At 44.2% G+C, this 23,367-nt stretch overlaps 1 protein-coding gene and 1 pseudogene across 1 annotated transcript in view; both read right to left on the reverse strand.

Moving 5' to 3' along the window:
* The window catches only part of LOC126249449 (uncharacterized), a 573,122-nt gene that overhangs the window by 467,631 nt on the left and 82,124 nt on the right, over positions 1-23,367 (reverse strand). The gene's annotated exons all lie outside the window — the stretch shown is intronic.
* Positions 18,381-18,499, reverse strand: LOC126250222 (5S ribosomal RNA; annotated as a pseudogene).

Consider the following 23,367-nt stretch of genomic DNA (forward strand, 5'->3'; position numbering starts at 1 on the left):
TTTCTGTGCCGTGTAGATGATCAGTCCTTGTACAGTATATGATATGTTTGTTTAGTTACTGGGCCGGCCGAAGTGGCCGTGCGGTTAAAGGCGCTGCAGTCTGGAACCGCAAGACCGCTACGGTCGCAGGTTCGAATCCTGCCTCGGGCATGGATGTGTGTGATGTCCTTAGGTTAGTTAGGTTTAACTAGTTCTAAGTTCTAGGGGACTAATGACCTCAGCAGTTGAGTCCCATAGTGCTCAGAGCCATTTGAACCATTTTTTTCATTAGGATAAAATGGATCACTCGATATCTGCAAAGGAGGAATCGGAAGATTGCCCTCCAGCGTCAACAAACAGGAAAAAGATTTGTATTTGACTGGATTCATGTTAAGTTGGTTGGTTGGTTGGTTGGGGAAGGAGACCAGACAGCGTGGTCATCGGTCTCATCGAATTAGGGAAGGATGGGGAAGGAAGTCGGCCGTGCCCTTTCAGAGGAACCATCCCGGCATTTGCCTGGAGTGATTTAGGGAAATCACGGAAAACCTAAATCAGGATGGCCGGACGCGGGATTGAACCGTCGTCCTCCCGAATGCGAGTCCAGTGTCTAACCACTGCGCCACCTCGCTCGGTGGATTCATGTTAAGTCTGTAGTGCCACAGAATTCTGCTCTCGGACGGTAGATTTCCGATCTATGAGTATTTTGCTAATTTTCTGTTTTCGACATCCCCTAGCTTGGTCGGATAATATGATCAGTTTTTCTCCCCCTGTACCTTGCATTCAGGGTGAGGCAGCAAAGACGGACCACCTCATGTACACTCCTGGAAATGGAAAAAAGAACACATTGACACCGGTGTGTCAGACCCACCATACTTGCTCCGGACACTGCGAGAGGGCTGTACAAGCAATGATCACACGCACGGCACAGCGGACACACCAGGACCCGCGGTGTTGGCCGTCGAATGGCGCTAGCTGCGCAGCATTTGTGCACCGCCGCCGTCAGTGTCAGCCAGTTTGCCGTGGCATACGGAGCTCCATCGCAGTCTTTAACACTGGTAGCATGCCGCGACAGCGTGGACGTGAACCGTATGTGCAGTTGACGGACTTTGAGCGAGGGCGTATAGTGGGCATGCGGGAGGCCGGGTGGACGTACCGCCGAATTGCTCAACACGTGGGGCGTGAGGTCTCCACAGTACATCGATGTTGTCGCCAGTGGTCGGCGGAAGGTGCACGTCCCCGTCGACCTGGGACCGGACCGCAGCGACGCACGGATGCACGCCAAGACCGTAGGATCCTACGCAGTGCCGTAGGGGACCGCACCGCTACTTCCCAGCAAATTAGGGACACTGTTGCTTCTGGGGTATCGGCGAGGACCATTCGCAACCGTCTCCATGAAGCTGGGCTACGGTCCCGCACACCGTTAGGCCGTCTTCCGCTCACGCCCCAACATCGTGCAGCCCGCCTCCAGTGGTGTCGCGACAGGCGTGAATGGAGGGACGAATGGAGACGTGTCGTCTTCAGCGATGAGAGTCGCTTCTGCCTTGGTGCCAATGATGGTCGTATGCGTGTTTGGCGCCGTGCAGGTGAGCGCCACAATCAGGACTGCATACGACCGAGGCACACAGGGCCAACACCCGGCATCATGGTGTGGGGAGCGATCTCCTACACTGGCCGTACACCACTGGTGATCGTCGAGGGGACACTGAATAGTGCACGGTACATCCAAACCGTCATCGAACCCATCGTTCTACCATTCCTAGACCGGCAAGGGAACTTGCTGTTCCAACAGGACAATGCACGTCCGCATGTATCCCGTGCCACCCAACGTGCTCTAGAAGGTGTAAGTCAACTACCCTGGCCAGCAAGATCTCCGGATCTGTCCCCCATCGAGCATGTTTGGGACTGGATGAAGCGTCGTCTCACGCGGTCTGCACGTCCAGCACGAACGCTGGTCCAACTGAGGCGCCAGGTGGAAATGGCATGGCAAGCCGTTCCACAGGACTACATCCAGCATCTCTACGATCGTCTCCATGGGAGAATAGCAGCCTGCATTGCTGCGAAAGGTGGATATACACTGTACTAGTGCCGACATTGTGCATGCTCTGTTGCCTGTGTCTATGTGCCTGTGGTTCTGTCAGTGTGATCATGTGATGTATCTGACCCCAGGAATGTGTCAATAAAGTTTCCCCTTCCTGGGACAATGAATTCACGGTGTTCTTATTTCAATTTCCAGGAGTGTATAACCCGAATGAATAAAACTAGCGAACTGGCGTTTTCGCCAAGTTACAGCAGACAATGTGGCGAATTTCCTGACGTTTGCGAGTATTTTTTTTTTATCGTTTGTTGTCGCCGAATTACTACGTCGACTTTGTTTTTTTTCTTCCCTAATGAGACTACAGAAGTTTTCCTGTGGCATTTGAAAGAAGCTTCTAAGAGAATTTCAGCGATTTAACGTGTATGGGACTTGATCAAAAAGTATCAAGATAAAAGCGCTGCAAACCATTGTTACACCATGAGAAGAGGTTCCACAAACGTCCATCATACCATTCCAAATGTAAACCGATCGAGATGGCGCAGTGGTTAGCACACTGGACTCGCATTCGGGAGGACGACGGCTCAAACCCGCGTCCGGCCATCCTGATTTAGGTTTTCCATGATTTCCCTAAATCACTTCAGGCAAATGCCGGATGACTCCTTTGAAAGGGTACAGACGTATTACTTCCCTATCCTTCACTACTCCGATGGGACGGCGACATTACTGTTTCGTCCCCTCCCTCAAATAAACCAACCAACAAAATGTAAGCAAAAGCGTAACTGAGGTAAGGGTCTTGTGTTTACCTGTGATCTTGAAGCCCACCAGTCTATGTTCTGTGTAGTAATCAGATAACTTGCTCGTAAAGCTACTGAGGCATTCATAATGTACACGACAGTCGAACAAGTTAATATCGTTTATGGGGAATGTCGCCAAGCTATTCGAGCCTCGGTGCGGTTGTATGATGGAAAGTATCCAGAGAGTGTGAAGCACTCACTAAGAGTCTTTGCAGACATTATAAAAGAATTTCTAGAAACTTGAAGCGTGGAGAACAAAGTATCATAAGGAAAAAGAAGAGCGGCTCATGGAAGAAATGAAACTAACACTTTAGCACCGGTCGGTGTGGCCTTGCGGTTCTAGGCGCTGCAGTCGAACTGCGAGACCGCTACGGTCGCAGGTTCGAATCCTGCCTCGGGCATGGATGTGTGTGCTGTCCTTAGGTTAGTTAGGTTTAAGTAGTTATAAGTTCTAGGGGACTGATGACCTCAGAAGTTAAGTCCCATAGTGCTCAGAGCCATTTGAACCATTTGGATCAACCAAACCAGTGTTCTGCGTTCTCTACATTCCATAGCATTTAATTCCCTTCACATTTCGCATAATCTACAGCTTCATGGCAATGACTTCCAGAATTGGTTGGAGTTCTCCGAATAATATCTACGAAAAATGCAAAGTGATGCTGCATATTTATGCAAAATTTTGTTTAAGGAAGAAGGATCGTTTACAAACCAGGGGAAGGTCAATCTTCGCAATATGCAGTAATCGTCAGCTGAAAATCCACGCTGACTCAAAAAAGTGGATAAAAACAGCGCCCTAGGTCCATCTACGTTTGGTGCGTGTTTTTCAAGACCCACATATGTGATCCTCGCTCTGTTGATGGGAACGTAAACACACTTAAGTATCTGGAGTTCCGAAGATATGCTGCTGCCATAGTTAGTGGAAGACACCCCACTGGACGTAAGGCTATCTGTGTGGTATCAACATGACGGATGTCCCTCCTGTTACGGAGTAAGGTCAGCGCCGGCACGCCATTCGGGAACGACAGGTAAGAGAAAAATGGTTCAAATGGCTCTGAGCACTATGGGACTTAACTTCTGTGGTCATCAGTCCTCTAGAACTTAGAACTACTTAAACCTAACTAACCTAAGGCCATCACATACATCCATGCCAGAGGCAGGATTCGAACCTGCGACCGTAGCAGTCGCGCGGTTCCGGACTGAGCGCCTAGAACCGCTAGACCACCGCGGCCGGCAGATAAGAGAAGGCTGTGAGAAGAGGTCAGCCAATCGCACGCTGACTGACGTCCCTCCAGGACGACAACGTAACAGCAGCGGCCCCTAGGTGAAGACGACATAAGCGGCGCGCGCGACTGGTGGCAGCCCACTTCGATAGCAGCTTCAGCGTTAGCCACTTCGTTAGCCGACGCATCGCAGCCTCTTCATTATCAATCTCTACATAGTACAGTTAGAGATCAGCAGTCACTGCAGTTCAGTTGACAGACTCTAGTTAGTAGCGGTCGCTATGACCAGAAGTGTTACTTGTGTTTGTCTATTCTCAAGAAGACTAGGTTAAGTATTTCTACTTGTTTTGTTGTAATAAAACTCATTGAAACGAGTTGTTTGATTGATTGTCTAGCGAACCGAGTATGCAGGATTCCAAGCCACAACACCTCTCATTCCGCACACGTCACGACAGAACACATTTGGAGAGCATTGGAACGCTCTTTCAGTAAATGTAGAATGGTCTGTACACTCGGCAAAATTTAACATTTCTGTGCTTTTATATCTACATCTACATCCATACTCCGAAAGCCACCTGATGGTGTGGGACGGAGGGTACCTTGAGTACCTTTATCGGTTCTACGTTCTATTCCAGCCTCGTATTGTTCGTGGAAAGGCAGATTGTCGGTATGCCTCTGTGTGGGCTCTAATCTCTCTGATTTTATCCTCATGGTCTCTTCGCGAGATATACGTAGGAGGGAGCAATTTACTGCTTGACTCCTCGGTTAAGGTATGTTGTCGAAACTTCAACAAAAGCCCGTACCGAGCTACTGAGCGTCTCTCTTGCAGAGTCCTCCACTGGAGTTTATCATCTCCGTAACGCTTTCGCGATTACTAAATGATCCTGTAACGAAGCGCGCCGTTCTCCGTTGGATCTTTTCTATCTCTTATCAACCCTATCTGGTACGGATCCCACACCGGTGAACAGTATTCAAGCAGTGGGCGAACAAGCGTACTTTAACCGACTTCCTTTGTTTTCGGATTGCATTTCCCTAGGATTTCTCCAATGAATCTAAGCCTGGTATCTGCTTTACAGACGATTAATTTTATACGGTCATTCCATTTTAAATCACTCCTAATGCCTAATCTCAGATAATTTATGGAATTAACTGCTTCCAGTTGCTGACCTACTATATTGTAGCTAAATGTATTCGCAACACATTAAACTTGTCTACGTAGAGATTCAATTGCCATTCCCTGCACCATGGGTCAATTCGCTGCAGATCCTCCTGCATTTCAGTACAATTTTCCATTGTTACAAGCTCTCGATATACCACAGCATCATCCGCAAAATGCCTCAGTGAACTTCCGATGTTATCCAGAAAGTCATTTATGTATATTGTGAATAGCAAAGGTCCTACGACACTCCCCAGCGGCACACCTGAAATTACTCTTACTTGGGAAGACTTCTCTCCATTGAGAATGACATGCTGCGTTCTGTTATCTAGGAACTCTTCAATCCAATCACACAATTGGTCTGGTAGTCCATATGCTCTTACTTTGTTCGTTAAACGACTGTGAGGAACTTGTATCAAACGCCTTGAGTAAGTCAAGAAACACGGCATCTACCTGGGAACCCGTGTCTATGGCCCTCTGAGTATCGTGGACGAATAGCGCGAGCTGCATTTCACACGATCGTCGTTTAGAAATCTACTCAGTAGGAATCAGCATGAGCTTCGTAGTCTCCAGAAAAGTCATTATACTCGAGCATAATACGTGTTCCAAAATTCTACAACTGATCGACGTTAGAGATATAGGTCTATAGTTCTGCACATCTGTTCGACGTCCCTTCTTGAAAACGGGGATGCTGCGAAAATTTAAACAAGAGGCATATTAAGAAACACCGACGACTCCCGAAGACATGAAATGCCTTATAACATTGGCCTGTGCACCGTTAACTCCATATGAAATGCAATGTGCAGTATTGCTTCTCCAGAATCGCTTTAAAGCGTGTAGCACTGCTCATGGTCAACATTTTGAGGAATTGATGTGGCTGCCGTAATGATAAACGCACGAAATGTACCTGAGTTACGTGTTTGCTTTCATTTGGTACATGTATAATAGTGCAGGCGTTTGTGGAACCTCTTCTCCTGAAGGGGGGACTGTGGTTTGCAGCGCTGTTTTCTTGATACCATTCGATCAATCATATATATGTTATGTTTTTGAAGTTCTCATAGAAGCTTCTTTCAAATGCCATAGAAACGAGTCTACAGGGTGTTACAAAAACGTACGGCCAAACTTTCAGGAAACATTCCTCACACACAAAGAAAGAAAATATGTTATGTGGACATGTGTCCGGAAACGCTTACTTTCCATGTTAGAGCTCATTTTATTACTTCTCTTCAAATCACATTAATCATGGAATGGAAACACACAGCAACAGAACGTACCAGCGTGACTTCAAACACTTTGTTACAGGAAATGTTCAAAATGTCCTCCGTTAGCGAGGATACATGCATCCACCCTCCGTCGCACGGAATCGCTGATGCGCTGATGCAGTCCTGGAGAATGGCGTATTGTATCACAGCCGTCCACAATACGAGCACTAAGAGTCTCTACATTTGGTACCGGGGTTGCGTAGACAAGAGCTTTCAAATGCCACCATAAATGAAAGTCAAGAGGGTTGAGGTCAGGAGAGCGTGGAGGCCATGGAATTGGTCCGCCTCTACCAATCCATCGGTCACCGAATCTGTTGTTGAGAAGCGTACGAACACTTCGACTGAAAAGTGCAGGAGCTCCATCGTGTATGAACCACATGTTGTATCGTACTTGTAAAGGCACATGTTGTAGCAGCACGGGTAGAGTATCCCGTATGAAACCATGATAACGTGCTCCATTGTGCGTAGGTGGAAGAACGAAACTAAGATGAGCTCGAACATGGAAATTAAGCGTTTCCGGACACATGTCCACATAACATCTTTTCTTTATTTGCGTGTGAGGAATGTTTCCTGAAAGTTTGGCCGTACCTTTTTGTAACACCCCGTATAGTTCCATTCGAAAAAAGTCTGTGTCGTAATTCGGGGACTATAAAAGATACAAATTACTTGCGAGCGTCAAGAAATTTACCATATTGTCCGCTATAACTTGGCGAAAACCGCACCTCGATGCATTTATTCATCTTGATATATTTGAAGTGGACTGTGTTAGCTGCCTCACACTGTGTGCGTATTCGCTAATCTGACCCCCTCCCTTCCCCGAGTTATTATCCGAGAGAGAGGTGCTCTCGCGACTCGCTGCCAAATGAAGCACTTTACACGGGACGACGGCGTGCTGAGTCAGGGCGCAGTGACTGGCGTATGATCCAGTTAGGCGGTGACCGGCCCTAACGGTGCGGCCCACAACAAACACAGTGTCGATACATCATCGTCGCCGGTTCCGAGTAGGTGCGCTTCTCAGAGGCAGCGTCCCGCGCGCTTCCCGGAAGCGGCGCTCGCATAATGCGTCGCCTTCCTCGCCCTGCGCCCACAGCCCAGCGCCGGTTACGTCACCGCCTCCGCAGGTCGGGGTCACCAGCCGCCGACCTACCGCTCGAAGCGGTCTACTCACAAAACTGTAACAGCTCGCAAGCCAACTAAGTGTGGCGTAAATTTCTTTTTTTATTTTATTTACTAGCTGAGTACCCCGCCTTGCCTGGGTATGTATTTATTCTAGTCTTCTATTAATCCATTCCCTCCTTCCCATGCCGGCCGCGGTGGCCGTGCGGTTCTAGGCGCTCCAGTCCGGAGCCGCGCTGCTGCTACGGTCGCAGGTTCGACTCCTGCCTCGGGCATGGGTGTGTGTGATGTCCTTAGGTTAGTTCGGTTTAAGTAGTTCTAAGTTCTAGGGGACTGATGACCACAGCAGTTGAGTCCCATAGTGCTCAGAGCCATTTGAACCTCCTTCCCATCTCTGTCCATCCTTTCACCTCCTCCATCCTACCTACCTACCTCTCTCTCTCTCTCTCTCTCTCTCTCTCTCTCTCTCTCTCTCTCTCTCTCTGTGTGTGTGTGTGTGTGTGTGTGTGTGTGTCTGTCCACCTCCTCCATTCCCCACTCTGTCCATTAACTGCTGCCTCTCAATCTGTTCATCTCTTCCTCCCCCTTCTATCTGTCAATCTGTCCTCTCCCTCTCCTTGTTCATCTCTCCGTCTTCCTTTTCTCTGTCCATCTTCTCCTTCCCCTCTCTCTGTCCAGCTCCTCCTCGTCCCTTTTTCTGTCCATTTTCTCCTCTCCCCCTCTCTGTCCATTTCTCCCTACCCCCCTCTCTCTCTCTACCTATCTCCTCCTCCTCCCTATCTGTGCTCATTCCTCCTTAGCCCCTCCCCCCAATGTGTCCATCGTCTCCTACCCCTTCTCTCTCCACATTACCACGCTCATCCCAATAGAAGGCTGGTGATTCTTACTCCAGTATTTTATACCAGATTGTAACTAATGTGGCACTAAATTTGGTTAAAATCGTTCCATTGGTTTAGGATGGGCATTCTATTCGTGGATTTGCCAGCGTACGCACATGTCAAACACACTGAAGTGCCAAAGAAACCGGTACAGGTATACGTATTCAAATACAGAGGTATGTAAACAGGAAGGATCAATTGTTAGATAGGTTACTGTTGCTACAATGTCAGGTTTAAGTGGGTCTGAAGTGGCGTTATAGCCGGCGTACGAGCGATGGGACACAACATCTCCGAGGTAGCGATGAAGTGGCGATTTTCCCGTACAACCATTTCACAAGTGTACCGTCAATATCAGAAATCGGGTGAAACATCAGATCTCCGACATCAGAGCGGCTGGAAAAAAGATCCTGCAAGAAAGGGACCAACGACGACTCAAGAAAATCGTTCAACGTGACAGAAGTGTAACCCTTCCGCAAATTGCTGCTGATTTCAATGGTGGGCCATCAACAAGTGTCAGTGTGCGAACCAAAAAAATGGTTTGCAACTCTCTAAGTGCACTCATTCTCAAATACTGGATGACTAAAGTACGCGTATTCGTTCGTCGTGGGCTACACTTTTTTTCATTCTCATCCCTTTGTGGTCCTTACTCTCAGAGCTATGATTTACAGACAGTAAGTGGTATGTATACAAAGTTTGGATGACATCAGTACAGTGATTTAGGAGCAGATGTGGAACATACATACATACATACGTAGACTCATTTTTACGACGTGTATGGATACTGATTTCTCAGTCTCCGTAGGAAAATTTGAATCTAAACTACCTGGTCATGGAACGAGTTACTAGACAGATTACAGAGCGTCAATTGGAAAATTTATGAACAAAATATGTGAAGAATTATCAACACAATGTGAGAGCCTTCTTTTTCTTGTGTGTTTGTCTCGCAGCGGTGCAGGGTCGGTATGGTTATTATTAACGGATTTGGCACGGTTAATTTAAGGCGCGACCGGATGCCCTTCCTGTGTCACGTTGTTTAGACATTTAAGGTTATGCGCAGCTATTGTGACTGTGTCGCTTAGAGGGAAGCGAGGTGTTATGACACAGTCACTGACTATTTCCAATCTTGAGAAAAGACAAAAGGGTCACGCTATAGACAAAATAGCACGTAAGTTTTTACGCAAGGAACATATCCATATCTAATATGGAACTAATTAGAAGTTGGCGTTCATAAACAGAACGACGTCCCACTCTATCGATATAAACCAAATTCTGGAACTGGACTGGAATTTTTTCCCAAGAGCCCGACAGCACAAAAGCAACTAAAGGTTCGCAAGGCACTATGTGCAGTAGATACTTACGACTAACAACCTAACAATAAACGATTTCGTAAGCTACCTCTCCATATACAGCAATCGAATTAGAGTGGAAGCTCCACCAGAGGTATGAAATACTTTTTTCAATTTTTATGAAAGGCATTTTCACACTCTTAAACAGTCCTAGTATATCTATTATTACTGGTTTCTCCGTCTTAAGCTTACTGCAACTAATTAAAGTGAATTTTACACCAGACGCGTTTCGCTTTTATTTACAAAGCATCTTATGTGGTCATTCTGCGAATTGTACATTTTAATTGTTTTAGATTAAAAACAGCATTTTGTTTATAAAGTTGTTGTGCGGTTTACTTACGGTGCTTCTGACTTTTTTACATATTCTCAAAACCACTGCTCTTTTCCTCTTTACTAGCAGAAGTTCCTTTTGATATCAACCTCTTCTGACAAACAGGAAAGAAGCAGTGGTTGGAAAACATTTAAACAAGAGCCAGAAACACCATACGTAAATTGCACACCAACTTTACAAATAAACTGCTATCTAAAACTACCAAAAATATACAAAAATATGTATCCAATTTACGGAATGACCACAGAAGATGCTTTGTAAACAAAAGCAAGACGCGTCTGGTGTAAAATTCTCTTTAATTGTTTGCAGTAAGTTTAAGACGGAGAAACCAATAATAACTGATTTTAACAGCTGCAAACGAACATATTAATCCTAGTATGTTTCTGGTCAAGAACATTGATAAAATTGATTCTAATTTTAGTTCTTTTCAAGTTAAGCCAACCAGAAGATTTAATTTCTTTCTTTTTTTCTACTTAATTTTGTTTTTGTAATACTTATTACTATCCTTTCAGTAATAAAATATTCCAACGTTTTAGGGAGGCTGGAAAAGAACGTGAAAGTGGTGGGTGTAAGGCAAGGCTACAGGAAACCCAAGTTGCCCAGTCAGTCCTAGGACTTTCTCCCTTTATGTCTCATCAGTTTTTTCATATCTGTCAATGATTTGTCCTAGAGAAAAACGCCAAGTTCCACCGTAGTTCGGAATCCGCGTTAAGCCGTGGGTGCCCCTGCAACTAGAGTAAGTCAGTGTAAAATTCTAAGAAAGGCAAAGGCATACCGCCTCGAAAGAAACATTGTGGTGTTCAAATAAACTTTCGGGCTATGTTAGTTTTAAGTTCCTGACACGTTCTTATGAAGTAGGGACTCAAAACTACGAGGGCTGTTCGGAAAGTAGGGAACGATAGGTCGCGAAATGGAAACCACAATAAAAATCAAAACTGTTTTATTTGCAAAAGTTAGCTACACCTTGCAGCTACTTCTATACCCAGTCGCCGCTCAGACTTAAACATCTCTCGTAGCGTTGTACCAACTTTTCAATTCCCTCGTTATTGAAGACGGCCACCAGTGCTTTTTGACAATTTTCTACTCTGGACTGCAGCTCGTTGTCTGCGTCAAAATATTATCTTAATAGTCAGCGGTTCATTTGAACAGAGATGAACCTCAGGGGTAGCCAATTACGGGCTGTATTGTGAGTGATCAAACACTTCCCATCGGTAACGCTACAGGAGCATCTTCATTGTCCCTGCATAGTGCGGCCGAGAATTGTCGTGTAGAACGAACCGCATGACAATTATGTTATGTGGATTGCATAACTTCAGGCGAATTCTTTCGCCAGGCCCTTGTACTTGGCGAGAGACGCTAATTTCTAGCCATCTTTACGTTCTCACTGTGAGCTCAGAATTGAAAAGAGCGACACGATGGGCTTGTTGGGATTCCAATCGCTTTCCTTCCGTGTGTGTGTGTGTGTGTGTGTGTGTGTGTGTGTGTGTGTGTGTGTGCTACGAAACTGAATGTGTTTTTTTTCTCCCATGTGTTTCCGTGAGATTAATCAGCTCACCACATTCCTGGGGTAGGCGAACCACTCTCAGAACAGTATTATGTTGAAACTGATTTGCTTAACTCTTTACGACTTAGGCTTATGAACTAGTCTCAATTAAAAACAATTATCTAAACGAAAAACGTTACTATACCACGATTTAAAAACGTAATGAAAAGTGTAAAATAATTTCTCCCAGTCTCATTCAGATTCCTAAATCCGTCTAATTTGTCCTGAAAAGTTGTGCTAGTGAATTTATAACAGCTACGACAATACTTATAAAATTTAAAACAAAAAATTTGGGGCGTATGCAACATAACTAATGCATGAATAGTGACGTACAGACCACTGTGCGCCACATTTCATTGGACTCTTATTTTCCAACCAGCAGGCCGCGGCGGATTTGCCGACTGATCTGTCCTCTATTTTAAGTAACGTTCAAATGAATGTGGTTTCGAGTTTTAAAGTTTTTTGAGTTAGCCGACGTCTTTCCCAAGATCTTAGGGAGATGGTTTTAATGTGACTGGCGCACACATATTTTTTGTAAGTAGTCAGCCAATAACATTTGCCTTTGCTTTTCTTGTAGCTCTTTATCGTTTTACTTGTGTTTTTATCTCATGTGTAGTTACTTTTACCCTTTCTCCGTTGTTTTAATGCATGTGAGATAGAGTGATTGCGTAATTGATTCGAGTGCGTGAGTGTGGAACAATTTTCGAGACTTTAGCCACATTCATTTGTTTTAACGAGTGTAAGGGCGCTGATAATCCGCCGCTGAGAGCCCATATGCTCCAAACATACATAATGCATGAACAGTTCACCTATGTCACTAAAATTTTTATTGCACTTCAAAGATATGAAATGCTGTATGATTTTTCTGAACAGCTGCTACCTATCTCCTTGCTATTTTTTGTTAAATGCACCCAAGTTTTTCGTTTTAAATCTTATAAGTGTTGCCGTAGCTACTAAAAATTTACCAACATATATATTCAGGACTATCTGTATGTGGTCAGGAATCTGCATGGAGCCAGGAGATATTATTTTATACTTTCTAATCCGTTTTAAAAACGTGTTATATCACTTTTTAGTTCAAATAATTATTTTCTGCTTTATAGTCTCGTGTGTGTGTATGTGTATGTGTGTGTGTGTGTGTGTGTGTGTGTGTGTGTGTGTGTGATATTTCAGTTGATATGAAACGTTTTGATTACAACAGAAACGTGGTAAATTTCAGGCTTATTTAATTTTCCATTCGCCACAATCAACGAATATGCAGGATGGTCAGAAACAGTGTGAAACGCTTCTAAGGGTGTTACAGGATAGTTTGTGCTGAGCAATAACTGTTAAGAAAAAAATTCGATACCTTGCGCCGTAAATTGGACTCTTGATGACTGAAACATGTTGCCTGGTCGGACGAGTCTCGTTTCAATTTGTATCGAACGGATGGACGTGTACTTGTATGGGGACAGCCTCATGAATTCACGGACCCTGCATGTCAGCACGTGGCTATTCAAGCTGGTGGAGGCTCTGTAATGGTGTGAGACCCCTGACACGTGAAGATACGACTCTTGCAGGTAACAGGTACATAAGCATCCTGTCTTATCACCTGCATACATTCATGTGCATTGTGCATTTCGACGGACTTGGGCAATTCTAGCAGGACAATGTGACACCCCACACGTCTCGAATTGCTACAGTATGGCTCCAGCAAAACTCTCTTGAGTTTAAACACTTCTGCTGGCCACCAAACTCCCCAGTCATGAACACTGTTGAGCATATCTGGAATGACTTGCCACGTGCTGTACAGACGAGATCTCCACCCCGTCGTACTCTTACCGATTTATGGACAGCACTGCAGGATTCGTGGTGCCATTTCCCTCCAGCTCTACTTCAGATATTAGTCGAGTCCATGCCACGTCGTGTTGCGGCAGTTCTGAGTACTCGAGGGGGACCTACACGATATTAGGCAGGTGTATCAGTTTCTTTGGTTCTTCTGCGCGAGGAACTGACTTAGGCGTGAAGCAGTACAGTTATTATGTAACAATTCGAAAGGAAACAACGGCACACCCATTTATCACTTAAGCACATTTGTTTGTATTGATAGTGAAACATTACGTATTTATTCCAAAAGAAAAAAGAACACAGAGTACTGTACGTACAGAGCACTATTCCTGCATTGCAACGACGGTTCGATGTGGCGACCACCAACACTACAGACATTCTACCTGCGAAGCTTGTTGTTCTGGTACACTCTCCATTCCACCTGGTGTCTCTTCGGTTTCTAGTGCAGCGGCCAGAACTCGTACCAGCAGACCATCCTCTGTTTCTATAGGTGTCTCATAAATTAAACTTTGCATAGAACCCCACAAGAAATAGTCCATAGGAGTTAAATCCGGGGACCGCTGCGGCCACGGGGTTGGACAACCTCTGCCTAACAGTCTTTCACCATATCGTACTCAGATGCATCTGAGCATGTGAGAAGTAAGCTGGTCTATCATGATGCTGAATACGCATTTCCAAGCGTTAAGTGACATCAGGTGGTCGTCAGGTGTAGTACACATCTACCGTACTGCATACCAGGACAAACAACTCTGCGACTTTTTTCTTTCTCTCAGGAGACTCGGACGTGTTACACATTGAATTGAAATCGTCGTTGAATGGAAACGGTTCGTTTCCGGACATGGATTCCTACTCAGAATTTTATGTAGTCACTCCCTTCTACAAGTTCAAAAGGTTCAAATGGCTCTGAGCACTATGGGACTTAACATCTGAGGTCATCAGTCCCCTGGAACTAAGAACTACTTAAACCTAACTAACCTAAGGACATCACACACATCCATGCCCGAGGCAGGATTCGAACCTGCGACCGTAGCGGTAGCGCGGTTCCAGACTGAAGTGCCTAAAACCGCTCGGCCACACACCGGCCGGCTTCTACAAGTCTTAGAAGTTTGTAACTAAAATTTCCGAACACCCTGTATAGTTACTCATCTATTGGTTTTGATTAGCGAGTCTGCGAGGTTCAAATTATCTGACAAATGGCTGTAGCTTATGATCGTTTCAATTTTTTTACACAGTGGACCTTAGTGTTTAACATAAATCTTAACTAGATACCTCTACCCTTTCCTGAGAAAACTAGTCTTAACCAACAGACGTACAACGAAGTGATTCGTATAAGGGTTCCGTTTTTAGCGATTGAGGTGTGGAACCTTAAAAATTGAGATATATGTCTCATAGGAATGGTGCAAGGATCTACAGGTATTACTACTAGAGTTATCTCAAATTCAGTCTGTAACCGAGCGACCGCTACGGTCGCAGGTTCGAATCCTGCCTTGGGCGTGGATGTGTGTGATGTCCGTAGGTTAGTTGGGTTTAAGTAGTTCTAAGGTCTAGGGAACTGATGACCTCAGATGTTAAGTCCCATAGTGCTCAAAACCATTTGAACCATTTTGTTACCTGAAATGATATATTTAGAATATTTAGGAAGTCCTCCAAAGAAATGTGTGATGAATAAGTGAGGTCGCTTTTCAAGGGTTTTAATATTAAGGTGTACTGCCTCAGTATGACTCTCGTTCCTCAAGTTTACTTCTGAACAGGGAAACAAGGATGATTTATTCAAACTGATTCCGGCCTTGCCAGATGCTTCGAAAGCCTGTCAGACGACTACGTAAGGAAGGAAGATTAGGGCTTAATGCCCCACCGTCGAGGAGGAGGAGGAGATTAGTGTTTAACGTCCCGTCGACAACGAGGTCATTAGAGATGAAGCACAAGCTCGGATTAGGGAAGGATGGGGAAGGAAATCGACCGAGCCCTTTCAAAGGAACCATCACGTCATTTGTCTGAAGCGATTTAGGGAAATCACAGACAACCTAAATCAGGATGGCCGGACGCGAGTTTGATCCGCCGTCCTCCCGAATGTGAGTCCACTGTGCTAGCCAATACGCCATCTCGCTCGCTGTCATCGTCGACAAGGTCAGATAGGTGACGGATTGTATGGGAAATCGGCCGCGCCCTTTTCTTCGGAAATATGATGGTATGAACCTACAATAATTTAACAGAACCGCAAAGAACGTTATGTGGGTGACCGGAGGAGGCTCTGAACCTCGGCCCCCTCGGTTCTGAGCCCAGTGCGCCACCTTACTCGCTGAACAATAGGGCAAGAGGAGGGCTTTGGTAGGTTGTGTCATCCGCCGGCAGTCAAGAATCCCTCACAGGCAGCACACGTGCGGGCCTAATTGAACGTGGAAACCTCGAGAGGTATCCGTGACGCATTGGTGACTGCCTCAATAATGCGGTAACTACCGCTTCCGGGACGATTCGCGGTTGCCTAATACTTGGCGCAGACACGCACCCTGCGCGCCAAGGTCTGCACCTCAGCTGTGCTGCTACTCGCCAAGCCCGCTACCAACTTTTTTCCGTTGTTTATGATCCTAATTTCCCTGAGTTTGTTACATTTTCTACCCACTGACTACAAATGTTTCTTACGCATGTCGCTGCTTCTCAAATACTTCGCACTGCAATTGATTCTCCTCTTACATTTCTTTCCTAATTTCGTTTGACATTTTGACCTTAGGTTACTGTTGGTTGGCATCCAGAGGGAAATACTGTGCAAGAAATGTGATGTATCATTCATTAGTTTGCCATTATTCTGAGCAATATATACATGGTGGAGCAATCAACCAGATAATATCTGAACAGAATAGCGGACGTCGAACCGAGCAAACTTTTCCGAATAACCGTCTGTCGGAAATGCACCTCAGCCTAAAAACGGCAGCCAATCATCGACGAGTGCACGGAATTGTGTGCATTTAAACTAACTTGCCACAGTTAATTTCTCATAATGCCAAAGCACACAGTTCTTGAGGACTGCACGAGCGTTTTAGATGCCCACGAGGTCGGATTAAAGGAGGAAATCGAAGAAATTCAGAACCGTGCTGCTAGATTTGTTACCGGTAAATTGGATCATCACGCGATTGTTACAGAGGTGCTTCGTGAATTCAAATAGGAATACCTTGACGGAAGACTACGTTCTTTTCGCGGAACACTATTGAAAATTTTTTTAGAGAATCGGCATTTGTTACTGACCGCAGAAAGATTGTAACGCCGCCGACATACATTTCTCTTGAGTATCACTAAGATAAGAGAAACTAGTGTTCGTACGGAAGCATACACACACGTTTCTCATTTGTTCTGTTTGCGAGTGGAACAGGAAAGGAAATGACTAGTAGTGGTACAAGGTACCTTCTGTCATGCCCTCTACGGTTTTCCTGCTCAGTATGGATGTAGAGGTAGATGTAAATGTAGTAATTAAATTAGCTAAAGATACGAGTTTCAGCCGAACAGTAAAGATAGGCAAATTTTAAAATGCTATTCACGGCTTGTTACGTTAGATGCTAATTTTCTGCGACGTTAACTGGATAAAGCTTGACTGCTAAATTAAATAGGCCAGAAGTAAAGTAAGTCTATCAATTTCTTAAGATAATATACTGTACTACAGGAACAAAACTACTGCAAGGTAGTCCACTTGTAGTACTGTAACGTGCAATATTAGATAATCAGATCCAAATGCCACACGTTTTAATTCTTGCCGATGCACAGAGTGTATAAATGAATTTTTATTTTAACAACAACAGGAATTTAATAAATATGAATGGCGAAAAAGAAAACAGAAATTAAGTTTAAACACTTGCTTTCAAAAATCAACCAAAATCACTACTAAATAATTTGTATACCTCTAGAGACTTCCTGGCATGTTGCAAATGATTGTCGCTGCCATAACAAATTATTTTGACCAATTCTTAGTGGAGAAACTTCGGCACTCTCGCCGCTAAATTGCCGTCGTTCTATGACTGATGCTCCACGACATGCATTTTCGATCTGTGGTTATCTGGAAAATTTTGCATAACGACCCCTGCCCTCGTCTAACATTATTAGGTTATGTTTCACTCTTCCGTATATTATATATGTGTCTGTTACGGTGGAAACTGCGGTCCATTCGTATACTGAGACAAAAGGCCGTATCACGTTTACACTGAAATATTGTGTCCATAAGATCGAGTAACTGATGAAGAGACATTGAAACGAAATGGGCAGAAAAGAGCTCTCCGGTACAAATTGACTTACAGAAGGATAGTTTGATAGGAGATATACTAAGACATCAAAGAATAGTTAATCTGGTAAGGAGGGAAGTGTCTTTTGGGAGGGAGGGAGGCGTAGAGAGAGAGAGAGAGAGAGAGAGAGAGAGAGAGAGAGAGGGAGAGAGCGCAGAGCTTCACACTAAGCACTTTCGAGTGGATGCCAATTTTTTGTTGTTGTTTAGAGATGAACGCACTTGCAGTGGGTAGACTAGCGTGGGGAATTTCTTATTGAAAACCACAGTAACAACAGCTCCTACGTACAGTGACTACTACTCGCGATGTAATATGATATCCATTTCTAGCTTCATTATTTACTATTTATTTGTACCACACCACAATAAGTAAAGGCCACTCTCCCTCGCCCCCCCCCCTCTCTCTCTCTCTCTCTCTCTCTCCCGTCCGAACAGGCCTCGGAGGGCCCAACGGAACCGACCGACCGCCGTTTCATCCTCAACCCACTGGTGTCACTGAACGCAGAAATGGAGGGGCATGTGGTCAATGTGCCGTTCTCCTAGCCGTTGTCAGTTTTCGTGACTGGAGACGCTATTCCTCCATCAAGTGGCTCCTCAGTTGCCCTCACAAGGGATTAGGGCACCCTGCTTGCCGACAATGCTCGCCAGACCCGGACGGTCACCCATCCAAGTCCTAGCCAAGCCCGACAGCGCTTTACTTCGGTGATCTGACGGGAACCGGTGTTACTACTGCGGCAAGGCCGTTGGCACTCTGTAATTTTCAAAGTTTGATTTTCTTGCAGACTAGCAATCTTATGAATGCTTGTCACTTGATCGTATGTCTAGATGTATTTACGTGTCACACTATAGATTCAAAAGTTCAGCGTTCAGTCCTCAGGCGCTCCAAAGACGTTTTACTCACACTTACGGCTACTTTCACGTGGTAATGATTTGCACGTGTGAAAAATGCCACGTTACATTGTAATTCGGAGTACACTTTAAGCTGTGGACTCCACAATAACTGACAAAGTATGTCAGTTCAAAGGCCAGAACGGGAAGCGCACATGTATCACCTCCAATACAACCTCGCCTTGTAAACTGACAGCTGTATCTACCCAGTTGTTATAGGGTGATAGCCTAATTGGCCGGAACCGGTTCTTGATGCTGTCTGTATGTATTTCAGCCTTCTGTTTATTGAGCTTGTTACTTTTTCTGATTAGATTAGAGGCTTCCCATGTACTTTTACAACAGAACAGATACAGCACACAAGGTAGCCACTTTGCACTTGCACGCGAGGATTCATAATCTCTTAAGGTCATAACAGTTATAGTACACAAAGTAAAACGACAATAAGTAAAAGAAAAATGATACAAGGGTCAAAACGCGTCAGTGGCTTTGAGTAACAATTTCTGATGGCTCACAGCGTTAATATGGTGGACGATTGCTGACTTCTAGTTTTAACCTTTTTAGTCAGATGGTGCGTATGTTCTGTATTACAGAGCACGCTATTCTGTTTTTGCAGTGCGTGTAATGTAGGAAAATTAGGCATGAACTCCAGTACTGAGATGGTTGATAAACCATAAAGGCGAGTGAAAGTATCGACTGTTTCAGTGGTGCTGAGATTTTGATTACTGGGGATACGACGAATTATGGAATTTGTTTAAGCAACATAGTTCTCTATAGGAACAGATAAGGGGATCATAGAAAAATGTATACTCTTATCTAATTCAGCAGGTTAGGTGGTAGTATAAGTAGTTGTTAACAACTTCTCGTAGCGTTTCACAGTGGTTAGGGACTTCGGATAACAATCCAGTTCTGTTTAATGTGTTTGTAGTAAGGCTTTCTAAAGATCTTTATAGGGATGGAAACTCTACTGTCGCCCCAGTTTAAATGTTCAGTCTGCATTACATTGCATTCTGCCTGGGGACTTGAAAGGGACCTATAAAGCGTTTAGAAAGTTAGGCAGAACGGATTGTCACTAGAATAAAGTAATAAGTCTCACGCGAGCAGTGATTATGGAGTGTCGTGTGTTACAAGCTCAGCCATAATATCGAGGGCGTGCTGAAAAGCAGAGCTTCCGAATTTATATGTGAAAACTCGTAAAGCTTTTTAAATAAAACAAACGTTGTTAACATTCTACATCTTCATTCTTCATGTCTACATGTTTATTTCTCAACAGTCACAAAGGTCGCCCTGGCGAGGAACACATTCCTCCCAACGAGAGACCAGGTTCTTGACACCGACACTGTGGAATGTTTGACTATATTGACGAAGACACAACCTCACCTCTCCTTGTACCGCTTCATCACTATCAAAGTGAAGTCGTCGAAAGTGGTCCTTAAGTTTTGAAAACAGACGAAAATCGATTGGGACCAAGTCGGGACTGTATGGAGGACAGTGATTCCAAGGCGTCAGATTGTTGCAGATGTCGCAGTGCCCGTGTGTGGTCTGGGATTGTCGTGCTGAAGGAGAGGTCGCTTCATTTTGGACGATCTCTTCGAAATCGAAACTCGATTACAGCACTATATTTCTCACGCAGCAATATAGTTACGTCACATGCCGCCATATTACGCGCTACAATTACGAGGCTTCTAACGGCAGAAGGCTGCAAATATGTAGACATGAAGAATAAAGATGCAGTATGTTAATAATGTTTGTTTTATTTAAAAAGTTTCAAGAATTTTCACATACAAATTAGGGGGAATTACTTTTCTGCACGCCCTCATACACAGAAGAGAATCATTAGTAGGCTTTTAATCTGTCCTCAGGGTATATGGTCGTATCTTAGTATGGATGTTGCGTCCTCTATACATGAGATTTTACAAGGCCTTCAAGATTACGAAATGAGCAACAAATTGAGGCGAGCCAGGCTACTATTACTCTGTTTGTTTATTACCCTTCAATTTTTATCTTCCAAGATATCAAAAAACGACCCTTCGTTTAAATAAACCGATGTACTTCATTAAAAGGGATCCGAAAGTTGTCGAAGAGAGCAATTAGTGACATAACATATATCATCGTTCGTGATGAAACTTTTCCCTAAATTTGCTAATTATGACGTCGGGCGCTCCTCGCAAAGTACAGAGTTGATTCCTCGTTCGCTGCTGAGATACACATACGTCACATCAGGTCTGAAGTGAATACTATCGCCAGACTTTCCATATTGGTCGAATGTTTGAAGTAAAGAATCTATGGTTTCTGGCTTGACTTTACTAAATAATTGCAGGTATTTGCAGCTTCATCGCATGTTATTCGTATTTTAATAAAATGTTTTCGGTGTTTGGCATACTAGATAACAGGCATGTGAAGAAAGCAAACAATTTTCCTTTTTTATGTTGCGCAGAACTTAATTTAATCGCAAGGCAAACACTGGTCTGTGTTTCACCATTGTACGCCTCTCTTCCACGAACCTGTCCAATTCCCTTAAATTAACCATTGCTATTTCAATATTTCTGCAAATAATGATTTGCGAGCTTTAATAATACAGTACAATTCTCATCCCCTAGCATACCATCACCTGTTAAATATCTTATTTCGGTGTCATGAACCATTTATGGAAATAATAGTCGCCCCACTCTTCGAAGCAGAAAATTTTTGCAGCAGAGCTGGATGACGAGACGTAAACTGTCGGTGATAATAACTCTAAATTATACCTCAGACTTTTTGTGTCTCAAGGTCGACGAGGCCCAGTTACACCCCCCCCCCCCCCCGCCGCCTCCTACCTCCCCCTCTCTCCCCGTCTATCCACCGGAAGGACGTCGGGATGTTCCTCGCAAAGTACAGAGAGTTGATTCCTCGTTCACTGCTGAGATACACGTATGTCAAATGCAAGGCGGAAGTGAATACTATCACCAGACTTACCGTATTGGTCGACTGTTCTGATGTAAAGAATCTATGGCTTCTGGCGTGACCTTACTAAATTACTGCAGTTATTTGCAGCTTCATAGCATCTTCCTTGTATTTTAATAAATTGAAAATAATGTTTTTGGCGCTTGGCATACTAGACAACAGGCATATGAAGAAAGCAAACAATTTTTTTCTGTTGCGCAGTACTTAATTTAATGATGAGGCGTTTTGCTGCAAGTACAATCACGTGGTGAAAGTGATAGTAATCTTTACATATGAAATGGTGAACACTATTAGTTAATACAAAAATGCACACACTTATTTTAAATATAAAGAACGCCAGAATACAAAATCTACTGACATGCGCCAACTTCAATGGAAGCGGTATCTCTAAACAATGTGGACGCGGCTGCCTTACCGAGAGTCGTTCTCAGTAACGCGAGTGCCTCATGCTATCTGATCCGCCCGATACGCTTTTGTCAAAAGCAGATGCTGATCCGACAGCCATGTTAAATCTCACATTTTGTTTGGATTCACGCCTGCAACTTTCAGCTTCAAGTCACGCTCTGGACACCACATTCTGCAGCGTCCAACTTTTTTTTATTCAAACCAGTCTACGTGGTCGAGGTTACATTCTACTAGGAGGAGGCAGCTTCGAATCCTGGTGGTGATAGAAAATTTCACCGCCAGTATTTGGGTGGCAAGAGGTGGAGAGGTAATGGTGCAACTTCCTGATCAACAGACTACGGGGAAATTTTCTTGGTTAAATTTTTAACCTCTCCGTAGGGTCTCATTGAGTTATGTCATGTGATCATGTCCGTCATATGGGGCTGTTTACATCGGTGGTACCCTTCTCGCTATTTGTTTGGGTTACATTATGTGGCAGCACTAGTATTCGCTCACTCTCTTTCTTTCGTCCATAACAACACAACACTACACTAAGCATACCACACCCTACAAGCAGTCGTAGTAGCATTCCATATCAAAGAAACATCCCTGACAGTTCACAACAGATCGCCGACGTTCTCCTGTTGTAGAATTGTGGGACACATTTTTCACTCGCGTATTATGACTTTCACGGGGACCCCTGCAGGAATCAATAACGATCCGCAAAAAACATTCTTGTAAAACTCTGCTCTCTCTATTCGTCCATGAGACCCAAAAAAGAGCAGACAGCAGCAGCCTGGTTGATGTAACGTTCCTTGACTTCCGCAAGGCATTCGAAACTCATCCACGTTGTAATATGATCTTGCGGAGTATCGAACCAGATCTGTGCCTGGATTCGGGACTTCGCAGCACATGCAACTATAACGCATATTTCTTAATTAGACAAAACCATTACAGGGCAGTGTACCTTCGAACATACTCCAAGGAAGTGTTACACGTTCGTAGCTGTTTACAACGTAGGGGAAAGTTTCGTACATTGTATCGGTTCTTAATTTATGCCACTACTATAAAATTCGTACGCCTTTACTATCCGCCATTTAGCAAGATCAGTGTATACTACATGCTTGTTGGAGGCAAATTGTCAGCTATGAACTCTGTGTGTGTTGAAAAACAGATCGTCTGCAGATGGAGTTGATTTTGTCGCAGTTTTCATCTAACTTTGTGTGTACGTGGTGAAGAGAATTACTGTAATAAGTGGAAATACAGTGTTTTATTTATAAGTGAATATACATGAGATAACCTTACTTTTTAGACAGTCACGAAACTGTATTCGTCGTGATTCGTTTGAAGGAAACTGGCAAAGGTAAAATAACGACGTTTCTTAGAAATTTTTATTAAAAATGA

Source organism: Schistocerca nitens, chromosome 3 (assembly GCF_023898315.1).
Source record: "Schistocerca nitens isolate TAMUIC-IGC-003100 chromosome 3, iqSchNite1.1, whole genome shotgun sequence".
Lineage (NCBI taxonomy): Eukaryota > Metazoa > Arthropoda > Insecta > Orthoptera > Acrididae > Schistocerca > Schistocerca nitens.